The 12,826-nt window shown below is 49.7% G+C and overlaps 1 long non-coding RNA gene across 1 annotated transcript; it reads left to right on the top strand.

Annotated features, from left to right (window-relative positions):
* The first annotated feature begins 1,049 nt into the window (after positions 1-1,049).
* LOC125703453 (uncharacterized) lies at positions 1,050-8,289 on the top strand. Its single transcript, XR_007380860.1, has 3 exons — positions 1,050-1,076; positions 1,960-4,048; positions 5,692-8,289. It is a non-coding gene; the product is annotated as an uncharacterized LOC125703453 (long non-coding RNA).
* The last annotated feature ends 4,537 nt before the right edge of the window (positions 8,290-12,826 follow it).

The following is a 12,826-nucleotide window of genomic DNA, read 5'->3' as shown; positions in this document are numbered from 1 at the left end:
CACTTTCCATCAGGTGGGATTTTCTTTTCTCCTTTTTAAAATACCTGAGTTCTCCTGAGGAGATCCGTGAATAAATAGCACTGCCGTTAAAGGGCTCTCTCAGATTGTTCTCCCAAATCCAGCAGCTGACGCCCACTCCATGACCCAGGGCCACGTCTGGCTGCCCTTAGCAAAATTTTGGCTCCACATCATTTGCCATTTCCTTTCACTAATGTAACCCATGTCCCCCTGGCCTCCCGGTGTGCCCAGGAGTGACAATGACATGGCAATCGATGGCGATCATCTCCCAACCAGCCTGGCTGATAAACACTCTCTAAAGCCGCTGCGAGCATGTCTGAGTCTCTGCCTCTGCATAAATTGGTTTTGATGTACACAACCAGAGATGCATATATTTTAAATTTATTCCTTCAGTGCACGTTGGTGCTGAACCCCTGCTGCTCTCAGAGCGGAGAGTGATGCGGATGCGCTCCTTAATGAACCCTCGGAGCTGAGCTCTGCTGGGGTGGAGGTGGGAGGGCAGCAGATGGGCACAGCATGGTGATGGATGCAGCGTGGGCAGTGCAGGGAGTGCATCACGGGACACACATGGGATGCACCTGGTGCTGCACAGCCCCGCTTGGCAAAGCAGCCACGAGCAAGGCTGGGATGTGCAACGACTCCCCACACTGCCTCTTGTTAGGGTATCTCCAACAGGAGCCCATGCAAACCCAGTTACACCCAATTAAAAGTCAGCTGGGTCATTACCTCTAGGTCAGATGTTTGCATACGGTTCTAATGAAAGCATTGAATGAAAACCCTGCCAAGTGGGAGGACCATGGCTTTCCTGTTACTGGGGCTGCTTCCTCACGTAGCAGGTGGAGAACCGTAGTGAAAATGCCAAGTCTCAGTTTGCACCAGTGATGGAGCACCTGGTGTGAAGGCAGGGCCAGCCCAGGGGAGCTCAGCTGCATGCAATGTACCTGAGTGATTGGACAGGGTGAAGCCAGGATCCACTCCTTCCAGCCATCATTTAAGGGTTGGCAGTGGCGTTAAGGCTGTTTTGATGGAGATTCCTGTGTACCTGAGGACTTCTGAAGGTAAGCAGTTGCTTTCCTTTATTTCTGTACCTATGGCTGCTGCATTTGATTGAATCCGCATTTGCTGCAGCCTGGAACCTTGCTGCTCTGCTATTATTGCTGTGCTTTCCATTGCATTACAAGAGCCTGTGGTCAATTGATATTGAGGTTGCTGTTGAGGTTGGGTTTTGCTGGAGCTGCTGCCTGGTGTGAGAGCTGGGATGGAGGTGGGGATGGCTGGGAGGATTGCCCTGAAAGTGCAAACTAGACCCATGCACCACAGTTAGAGGATGATTCCTTTGGCCTCATTTGGCTGAATGTTATGATTTGGGTTTTTTTGTTTTGTTTATGGAATACACATTAAACAAAAATGGATACAGAGGAACTGATCATACCTGGTGCTGAGTGTGGCTCTGCTGCAAGCACAGACTGGATAGTTGGAGAGGAAGAGTTTTGTTGTAGTTAAGGGACTGCAGCTAAAGCTGAGGTCTGAAGGCTTCAATGGGCTGCAGTGGGGCTGGGAGAGGTGTGTGAGGAGCAGGACTGGGGGCTTTCTGAGGCACAGGGTGCCCACATGTCAGGGAGTGCTGGGGCTGGCACACGGTGTCCCTGCTGCCCTCATCACTGCTCAACTCATGTGAAAGCACAGAGCTTGCACAGGGGAGGCAGCGAGGTCTCCTTTGTTTGCCTGCCTTAATTGAGCTTGCTATGTATAGCTGCTTATTGGAACCAGGTCACACTCAGCTCGGTGTGATTTCTGCAGGGATGCACGCAGCCACGTGCTCTGATCCCCCCATTAAGCTGTGCTGCACCCAGCTGAGGGGATTGCCTCTTACACCCGAGGTCAGCCTTCAATTTGCAGCTTTGTTTTGTAGAACACATACATTTCCCTTCTGATCTCCAGAGTGGGCCATCGAGAATGATTGCTGTCAGAATGCTCTGCATCCCATCACCTCATCGTGTAATTGCCTTCCCAGTGACATTATGGATGGCTGCAGCCAATGGTTCTGTTGGGTCTCTGCATCCTTCAGCTGCCACTTAACACAATCATTTCCTTTTGCAGGCTATAAATACGTTTGAATTCTCTGACCTCATGCTCCAGTATCGTTCTCAAAGGCAGAACTATTTCTTATTCCATTGCTCTTCAGCTCATTGTGGCCTTGAAGCTCCCTCAGCCCAACAGGTGTGCAGAGCAGGAGGAATGCAGCAGGTTGGGATGATGCCCTGGTAGGAGCACCCTCTGGCCCAGCCTCCAGTGACAATTGAGTAGACAATTAGCAAATTATCATGGCCATGGGCAAGCATGCTCCGGGAACCAGGAGCGCTGCATGGATGCTTGCAAACTCACTGCTGTGCTGCTCCTTGTGCATCTCCTTCTGCAGCCCATACAGAGGCAGCAGGCGTGTGTCCTCCAGCTCCTGAATCAGATACGGTGCTCCTCTCATTGACAGCAATTTGCTTGCATAAATAATGAAGACTACAGTCTCTTATGACTTGCTCCCCTCGTATTTGCCACTAATCCCAGTCTTTTGCTGAATATCTGTTTCCTAATAATTGCATCTGTTTTACACTCGGTTCTTTGGTGTACGATCACTTATTAGCAAACCTATTACTGCTCAGATGTTCTGCTCACAGTGACCTTGTCCCTAAACCTCTCTGCCTCTCTTCCCTATTAAATCACCACACTGTAACTGCTGGAGTGGAAGGAATTTACTGCTTAAATAATTTATCTAGATTCAGTACAGAAAGTCTTTGAAGGGATTCATCAGCTAATAAAGAAAATTGATTCTGGAAGCCAAAGTCAATATGGGGTTAGAGAAACACCATCACCCTCATGTGGGCTCTCTTCCAGGAGCCTCTGTTCGGGCTGTGATCCCACCTAAGCACCTCCAGCTCTCCCAAACCATGTTGGGGCTCCATACCCCACACCTGATGTGCTCAGCAAGGCTTTGTCCAGCACTGTGAGGGCAGAGCAGCAGTGAGCACAGAGCTGGGAGCAACCTCTGTCCTCCTGAGTGCATGGCTCTGCTCTGAGGGGATGCTGTCCTCTGTATGAAGGGATACACATCCTCTGTGTGGTCTGAATGATGATGTTCAGATCTTACGTGCATGTAAGCAGTGGAACAACCAAGATACAGTTCAAATGTGCCCTGAGAAAAACAAGTGGGAAGTGATGTGTGATGGAGACATGGAAGAAAGTGGCACCTTTGGTGGCAGCCCAAAGGAGATCAAAAAATAAAAATGGGCGAAGGAAAAAAGATGGAAGAAAATTTGGCAGCAACATTTGGACATATGGCTAATTTGTGCTTCATGGGTATTTCCCCATATGCTGCATGTACATGTGTTTGTTTACCCCCTGTACAGACTACATGCCAGCAATAGTCTCAAAACCATCAAAATTACCTTGTAAAAGGACCAAGCAGCTTCAGGTACGCCTGGCAGACCCCTGGGTGCTCCTCATGAGCTGTCTGGCCAATCCACCTCGATGGCTTTGAGCAACAGCACAGCACGAGTGCTCCAAGCAATGCATGATGTGTGCAGGGCAGTGAGGACTCTGTGTCCATTCTCTGAGAGCCCCGTGCTGCACGCAGGGAAAGGAGCCTCTTCTCCCTCCTTGTTGCTCTGCTGGAGGCCGATGTACCCATCAATAATTCAGGTGCCTGCAGCTAGCAGCAGGTTGATGCCCAGCTAATGGGCACTGGGCTCACTGTGTCCTGCTTGCACTTTGCAGCACATGCTCACACCCATGAGCGTGTTGGCTTGCTACCCTGCAGCTGCAGGCTCAGCTCTGCAGGAACTTCAAAGCAAAGCAAGGAGGAAGAAGTCTGTGCTGGCTGCAGTCATCAGAACCCAAAAGCACCGTCGTCTCTGCAGGCTTGATTTAAGCTGAAAATCCAGACCCATTTCCTGGGTACAAATCATTCGAGTGAGATGAAACGATCAATGGAAGATATCATCTGTGATTCACCTCCTCAGCCAAAACCATCTCGTTGGTGAGCACAAACTCATTAGAAGTGTGATTAATGAGGTGTAAAGGCTGGAGTCGGGGTAGCCCAGCTACCTGCAGGCCCTGCTGTGCTCTGCTTGCAGAAGTGGTGTGGCGTAGCACAGTGCAGAGGGTGAGCGCTGCTCCAGCAGGGCCACCGATGTAAGAAATGACCCAGACCTCTTGGTCTCCTCCTGCAGTGCTCCTCTCAAATCAGTGCTACCATAGTGAGAAAGGGCAGGGGTGCTCAGGGAGCAGAGGGGAGGATTTAGGGGCAGGCGCCACACTGTGAGCAAATTGATTCTGGAGGTGCCACGGAAATGATGGCCTATAGAGTTAATGAGATATTGCTGAAGAAAGGGTAAACAATTAGGGCTATTAACTGCAAAGATAAAATAAGACCTGTTGCCCTCCGAAACGCTGAAACTAATTAAATTGAAAATTACAGCACGAGAGTATGAAAACAAAAGCAAATAAATTCAGAGAGACGATTCAAAGGCTTAATATCACAGTGGTAATAATACTAGCAATAGGAAGTGGGGGTGGGGTGCTTAAAGCTCCCATTCCACATCTGTTTCCTCTGAGCAGGGGCTGTGGGCAGGCAGGAGGGATGCAGCAGAGCAGATCTGGGTGCCCTCCTGCCACCAGTGCTGCAGAGCTGACATAAAGCAAACTCCTGCCTGTGTGTGTGGGGATTGTGGACGGCTCTCTGAGCCTGGGAAATGGAAAGAGAGAAAAACGGTTCCCTGGGGTGGTTAGAGAAGGGCACAGGGAGATGGAGTTTGCCTCGGTCAGAAGGTTCTGAGAGAGTACACTCCCAAAGTTGCTTCGTAATTTATGGGGCTGTAATAATTCTGTCCTTCTTTATATAATATATACCCACCAGCAAGCTGTTAACACTAAGGAGGAAGATTGGCTACAAGTGTTTTGTGAGGTGATGGGGAGCCGGGCTGCAGCACACAGGGCTCTGCTTGCAGTGACCACATTGCAGAGGCATGCACGGCGCAAAGGCAGCATGTGTGGAAACATCCCTGAGCATGGGAAGGAATGCTGTGCTGCTCTCCTAGCAGGACCTGGGCAGGGGGTGTGATGTGTTTGCTCTGCCTGCACCGGCCAGGAGACTCCTCTGTAAGAGTCATTAGCACTCCCATAATTGGTTCTAGTTAAAGAGATTAGAGCCAAATTAACTTTGTGGTTTGCCACCCAGAAATAATCCTATTTTAAGTGGACAGATTCTTCTTCAGCATCCAAGGAGACAATGAATGGGCAATGAGCTGCTTGAATGAACTCTCAGCAGCGAGCAGGGCTCTTGGTTCTTTCTTTTGGGAACCTCTGGCATGACCAGAGCTCACTGGGGTTGATGGGATGGAAGGCTGATGGGTTAGCAAAGGTCTCATCTGACAGCCCAGCATCGAGGGAATAAATAATAAGGGAATAAACCCAGGCTGAGAACAGCAAGAGGATGCTTCAGGCAGGAACCTGTGCACTGCAGAGGGAAAGGAACCGCACTGAGCGTGAGCCTTGGTGCTCCCACTGCCCTCTTTTGGGTTTGTTCCACTTATGGTACAGTTATTTTTCCTGCTACATTGCAAGTGCTGCTTTCAGATACACGGCAGCTTCCCTAGAAATAAATGCTTCTTCCCTTTCCAGGTTTGAGAGACTTATTGTTGGATTTGAATACTGCTTTCCAGGAGTGGGAATAAAGCTGAGCGAAATGCAGCTAATACCCCAGCAGCAAAGCAAGAGATGAGACATTCAGAAAGACAGAAATGTGCCAGTTTGGGTCGAGTGCTGAAGCTCAGCATCCCCAGGGCCTGCAGTGTTGTGTGATGCTATGCTTAGGGCAGTGGCGGCCCCAGTGCTGCCCTGCTATGGGCTGGGGAAGCTGGGCACCGCTCTCAAGGACTCTGGTGCCCTTGCACGCAAAGATTTTTGTGATCTGTTGATGGAGAACAAAGTCTCTTTTTATAGTCATTTCATTATGATGCTTAATTCCTTCTGCAGAAGCAATTACATTCTATGGGCGGAAAGCAATATTGGAGACTTATGATTGTTATTGCCATCCCACCCGGTGCCCGCGCGCTCACGGTGCCATAGGAATGACAATCAGGGCTGGCAGTGCTGGGCTGTGCAGGGACAAATAGAGGCTTAGTGCTCGCAGATAACCCTGTCCATCTGCCCAACCTCTACACTGGGGCAGCAGCATGGCACATCTGGTGGCTTTGCTGGGGCTGCTCAGACATTGGGTGACCTGTGGGAGTGGGAAGCAAGAGGCCATGGACCCTCTCTGGTCATTCATTGCTTCACTGGAATTAATTAGGCACCTTGCTGCCAACAAATGTGGGTTTGTCGTGGAGAGTCATCTGCCAAATGATGTCTTCTCCATTGGGCACCATTTCCCTTTGGGTATATTCCTCCCAATTTGCAAAGGATGGAGATGCTGGGGCTGCTTGTGACATCCCAGCACAGCGGGCAGGCTGCAAGGCTGATGCATCAGAGCAGCTCGTTAGTGTAATGATATCAGTGAAGCTCAATGCCAGTAGGGGCACAGATGTGGACCTCTGTGAAGGCACAGTGTGATCAATGCTGCCCATCAGGAGGGAGCTGGGCTGGGACGTGGGCAGGGCTGTGCTTGCCATCCTTTAATGGTTATAAATGGTTACCTTTAGCACTGAAAAAGCTGAATAGATACAAATATCACCAATACCATAAGGGTGCACAGGGCCTCATTATCCTTGGGTAATCGAGGTTACGCGGAGCTGTTCTCCTTTATCTGTCACTGTCTCTCTTGGCAACGTGATGAAGCAGAAAAACCTCAAGGATGAACCGCCCAGGAGGAGGGCTGGGGCCCAAAATTGCACTGGGAGAAGGACAGAGGGCTCCCATGCTGGGGAGCCCCAAACTGCACTGCCCATCCCTGGGTGAGAATTACCAACAGCACGCATTCTGTGTTCTGCACCCAACACACAACATGTTTGCAAACAGTGGGTACGCAGGCATTTGAGCTTGGAATTTGCTTTCTGTAAGTGTTCTCACTAATGAAACCGGGGCTGTAAAATATTCCTGGAAAGTGCTTACAACGGCTTTCAGATATATGGAATGATGTTTTTATGTTATCTCAGATTTGCTTCCCACTCCTGAGGCCTGCAGCTCCTCCCCTCTCCCCCCACGCTCACCATGGAGGAGCTGGGCTCTGTAGCAGCGCAGAGCAGCGCGCCGTACGTGCGATTGCACACCTGTGCAGCCACAGATGTTCTGACAAAAGTCCCTTGAAACTCCATCTCTTCTCATTAAATGGCAAACAAAGAGAGCTGTTTCAAACAATTCTCCTCCTCCTGTCCCCTGAAGAAGCAACCCATGTGGCCTCAGAGCTCTGCGCATCCCAGGCTGAGGCTGCTGCCCCAGCCATTGCTTTGGGTTTGTTGCAGTCTTCATTAAGAGCCGCTTATGGGGAGAAGCTTGAGGAGTCAAGGCAAGCTGAGCTCGTTGGCTCACTATTTCAATTTCACTGTAGGCAGCAATACTGTCAGTGTGATGGAAACGACCTCAAATTGCCATTGTTGGGTTATTTAATCTGGCCAGGTTCCTTTCAGCTCTCACCTGCTGTAAAAGAAGACAAATTGTCTCTCGTGTGCTCCAGAACCTTTACACACACAGGACAGCAGTGATTTTGTGTGTCTGGAGCGGTGATGCTGCTGGGCTGCGAGTGCCAGGACAGCTCTGGGCTGGGGGCTTTGTGCTGGAGCTGCATTTCCCCATTCTCTGAGGAGCTCTGACGGAGGAAAGCAATATTGCAAGTTGAATGCATCAGCATTTGCTTCAGATATTCTCCTCGCTGAGCATGTGTTTCCCCTTGTGGCAAACAGGATGGTTCAGCACAGCGGGGCTGTGATAATGGTGGGCCAGGCTGCAGGCGAAGCCATGCAACCCCCAGTCCTGATTTCACTCACAGCTTCCCAAGAGCAGCTCCTGAAAGGAAAGCCGGGCAGGGAAAAGTAGTTAACTCCCCATGGCACATTTGAGCATCATTTTTATTACCGTTCATCTGTTCTGTGCACTTTGCCCTCTTCTGATTTATTCCTGCTCGAGGTGGAGCGACGTCGCTCTTCTGCAGCTCCTGTTTCCCAAGAGGGATGGTTCATTCTCAGTGTGTGTGGCTGTGTTCTGGAGGTGTCCCCATAGGAAAATCAGGGGTGGCAGCACCCCAGGGATGCTTCCTGCCCAGGGCTGGCCTCACAATCCAGCCTGGATGTGATGGGGTGCAATGGGGGGGTATGCAGTGCATTGGGGTGGGATGGGTATAATGCAGTGCCATGGAGAGGGATGGGGTGTGATGCAATGCAATGCTATAGGGAGGGATGGGGTGTGATGCAATGCAGTGGGATGCAGTAGGGTGCATGCAGCGCTTGTACAGCTGTGTAGTACAGAGCAGCATAAGCCCGAAATGTACTGGAAATAATTCTTCCACCATGTGCATTCAGATCTGTTTGTTTGTCTTTAAATTAACATTGGGTATGAAATAATTCACTGAACTACAAAGAGATCCCTTGATTTGACAAGACTCACGGGCAGGATTTCTTCCACTTGCAGTTATCACAGAAAGAAAACATTTCAACATCTTGTCTGCTCAGCACAAGAAAAATAGTTTTGTACTGTGTGCCTGGCAAACAAGGAGCTTATCAAAAAAAAATCAGGTATCAGAGGAACGAGATGGCAGAGGAGAAGATGGGGCTGTGTCTGTTCATGTGTTGCTGCAGGGAGAGGATGAGTCCTGGCATGGTAGGATGTGGGGATGCTGGGGCAGCCTTGGCTTGCCACCCTCTGCCCTGTGGCTCTGATGGTGCTCTGGCCTTCCATCATGCAAGCATGCAGGGATGATGGGGAATGATTAGGAAGAAAGCATGGGTGGATAAGCCAGGCCATCAAAGAAGACATAAAGCCTCGAGTAATAATTAGAGATGGGGAGTGGAGATGTGACCTTGTGAAGCATTAGGGAAGAGAACTTCTAATTAGGAGGCAAAAGGGTCAGCCATTGTTTAACCTGCTCTGAAAGTCATTAAATCAGTCCTGATGACTTCACTGCCAAGAAGATTTGGAAGAAGAGCTGATGAACTGTAGCAAAACTGACCCAACAAGATGGGCTGCAGGTGGGGCAGTGCTTCCCATGGGCCCCATAGGGAGGAGGGGAAGGGATGGCTCCTTGGAACCGACCCCATAGAGCGACCCAGGCAGTGCACACAGAGCCTGAGAGCCCCATAACTCCTCTTCTAATGGCTGTGGGACAGGCTCTTATGCAGTAAATATTTCCAGGTGAATGGGGGCTGGAAAGAGACATTTAAGGCAGGGAAGAGATGGTGAGGTTTTGCTTCTGGGAAAACCAGACAGAAAGATGGATGTCAAGGAAAGTTTCCAGGAGAACATTAGGCTACAAGTCATAAATTTCCAAACTATTCTACTGCATAAATCCCTTTAATTTTTGGTGCCTTGGGACCCAACACAAAACAAACCTCAAAGAATTAAATAAGTCAGGGGAGATAAATATTTCTCTCAGATTTTGCAGCCACCGCTGCTCGCCTCCCAGCTGCACAGAAGTCTTGAAGGAGCATCCCAGAGATTCAAGCTTCTGGGGGGCCTTGGGTGGAGATGGGGATTTTGGAGACTTGTGGGCCAGGATGCAAAGCTGAGGGATTGGAAGGTGCAGAGCTTAGAAAGGATTTTATTTCTGTGCTGTTTTTGCTGTTTTTCTGTTTAAATCTTCAGGCTCTCTCAGAGTCAACAAGGTTACCCAACGATGAGGTTCCCTCCTCCCATTAGCTCTCTTCCAGCCACTTAATGAAAACAAATGCCAACAGGGATAAGGGCCATCGTTCTTGTTTGCCTTCTGCAGGTCCCTGGAACGGGTTCACTTTGGGCTCTTTTTTTTTAATTCACGTTATTTTAACAAATGAATCAAATTATATCCTGGCTGCTCCCAGATATCTCATTCCCAAAACGCAATGGAGCTGTTCCTGTGCCCCGCTCATTAATCCTATTAGTGCCCCATTTTGTGCCTGGCGGTGGACGCGTGAAATACGAGTTACTTTAACAGGGCACAGAACAAGAGGTCTTTGGGGCTGTTTGCTGCAGTTGGGCAGGTGTGAGGCTGCAGGGCTGATGTGCTTTTACCTTTGGCTCTGAATGAGACCTCTGGGTCTGTGGGAAAGGAGACAGCATGGATGGGCACAGGGCTGGGAAGGCAGAAGCTGGGCGCTTCACTTCTGCAGGGTTCTGGCTGTGATGGGGAAAGGGTTTGTCACCTTTTATGGGGTTTATCCCAGCTTTGTAATCAACTCTGGCTGGTGAAATGCAATCTCCTTTTAAAAGCAGAGAATTAAAGCTTCCCAGATGGTTTATGGCAGAACCGCAGCAGAAAGCAAGCAGGGAGCAGTCAGACAGCAGGAGGGGATATCTGTGCAATAAGCCAGCCTTAAGACCATGTAGGCAAGCAAATAAGAGCTGATGAGAATCAGTTTGTTTGCAGCAGGACCTCAGCTGCAGCAGCTCATATTTCCAGCAGCATCAAACTTCATTCTCTCCATCAGATCCCCAAATTTTCAGACCCCACCAATGTTTGGGTACCCAGGCAGCAGCAGGGCATTGCTCTGCAGCCCAGGTGTGCTGTCTGCATGGGAAACAAAGCCAGGTGCAGCAGAAAGGGCTGCTTAGCACTTGGGTTGGGGCAGAGGCCGAGTGTTTAAGCGTTCACCCCAAAGCTGCTACGTTTGGAGTTATTCTGAGAGAGTTTAGAAATGTTTTCTCATACAGTTCAGAGCAGGGAAAGGGCAATGATGCATCAGGAGATGAGGATGAGTTGAAGGTGATGTTTGTTCTGCTGGTTTCAAGGACCGGGTGCTGCCAAACCCTCATCATCCCGACACACACAGGGACAGAATGGGCACGGAGGGATGGAGAGGAGGGCCGTGGGCTGTCAGTGCCCACCTCCACGATGCCCTACAGCTGCTGGCTCTTACCCTTGAGCTCTCGTTTTGCCTTTGTTCTCTGAAGCAGGACACCTGCTTTTCGCACAAACAAAGCCATAAATTGTGGTGCAAGCAGGTTTCAAGGGAAAGAAAAAGTGGAGCTATGATGACAGCGACAGGGAGTTCTGCAAGGGGGTGAATTACTTGAAATATGGCTGAAAACTTCCACATCATAAATACACTGCTGATCACAGCTAATAAATCATGGTAATTATTCTATAAATAAGGGAAAGGATTGCTGTATGGTACCTGACTTTCTTCTACAGGCCTCTGGAGCAAATCTGTTAGCATCTCAAAATAAACTACTTGCTCCAGATAGTTTGTTTGTACTCTCCAGGCTGAATTTGTCTCCTCATCCATTTTTCATCGCTTCTGGTTTGGTTTTTGTGAATCTTTCTGTGCCTTTCTCCCTGTCGGACTCTGACAAAGAGATATTGGTGGGGAGTGTCTGTAACAAAAGGCAACGTAGGAAATCCTCTCCTCTTCCTCTCTTCCTCTCCCACTTCTTCTGCCTTAGGGGTAGCAATGCACACAGGAAGGGCAAAATGCAAAGTGTGATTTTGTTTACATCATGGCAGCTGCAGGGAATTTCACCTCACTGCTGGTTAAGAGGAGACTCAGCTGGGCAGCCCAGCCTTTCCCTCGACACGTAAATTACAGATTTCACGACCACTTTGCTTCAACATCTTCCCCCCTTCAAGCTGTTTCTGCTGGGAGAAGTCTCATGTGACAAACACCTGTAGTGCTGCTGCCAGGTAATGAGCAGCTCCCGAAGCTCACGTTAAACGTGCAGAAAAAGAAGACGTGGAGCAGTGTGCAGGAGGAGGCAGATTTCCATCCCGATGTGTTGCATCCATTACAGCTGAGACCCACACGCAGAGCAGCGGGGGAGCACGGATTCCTCAGGTGCCAAATGCTATTTGCTTCATTTCTGTATCCTTCGGTGGGAAAACGATCAATCAGCTCCACTTATATTTAGAGTGGCACTGACAGGGCAGGCTGTGCTCACAAGCAGCTCCTGCAGCCGTCCTGCTTGCGGGGGAAGGAGCTGCAGTGTGTAAGAGTTCAGCCCCAGGGTGGGAACCCTTCCCTTGTGGATACAGCATACGCACCCCAGAGTAACACTTGGCCTGTTGAACTGGAGTATATCAGCCCTGAGCAGGTGAGAACAGAGGTGACAGTGCTGTGTCACCAGCGGGTGCTGGTCCTGGCTGGCCAGGAAGGGAGAAGTGCATGCAGCATCCCTGTGCTGTGCTGCCTCTGCTTCACGGCTTTTCCACAGGGCTATAAACTTGCAACACACCATTTTTTCCCCTTTTTATAGATCAGCATTACTAATTTATTGAAAGTTTACTATTTGGAAATGCTCTCGTATAAATTAATGGGAAGGTAATATTCAACTTGTTCCCCGGGGGGAGGAGAAAGCCAAACAAAAAGCACTCTGTGAGCTCAAGGAAAGGCAGGGAGCTCAATCATCCCTGCAGCCTCACAGGGTCAGGGCTGGGCACTGTGGGATCCCTTGTGCCCTGGGCACCAGGTCGCCATCGTTGCCCTGACTCCAGGCAGTGGCTTTGCTTTCCTGATATTAAATCTTTGGACAGAAGCAGGGCTGGGAAACCTGCAATCTGACTGTATGCTTCCCGTAGTGCTTTTCAGGCTTGTAGACATCTCAAAGCACTTCACCAAGCACTGAATAATAACCAGAAGGAGAAGCACCCTACCCAAGCAGTTTCTTCGCTCACTGTTGCAAACCAGCAGCATCCCAC

This window comes from Lagopus muta, chromosome 21, assembly GCF_023343835.1.
Source record: "Lagopus muta isolate bLagMut1 chromosome 21, bLagMut1 primary, whole genome shotgun sequence".
Classification (NCBI taxonomy): Eukaryota; Metazoa; Chordata; class Aves; order Galliformes; family Phasianidae; genus Lagopus; species Lagopus muta.
The sequence above is the reverse complement of the archived record's forward strand: the minus strand, read 5'-3'. Positions and strand labels throughout refer to the sequence as shown.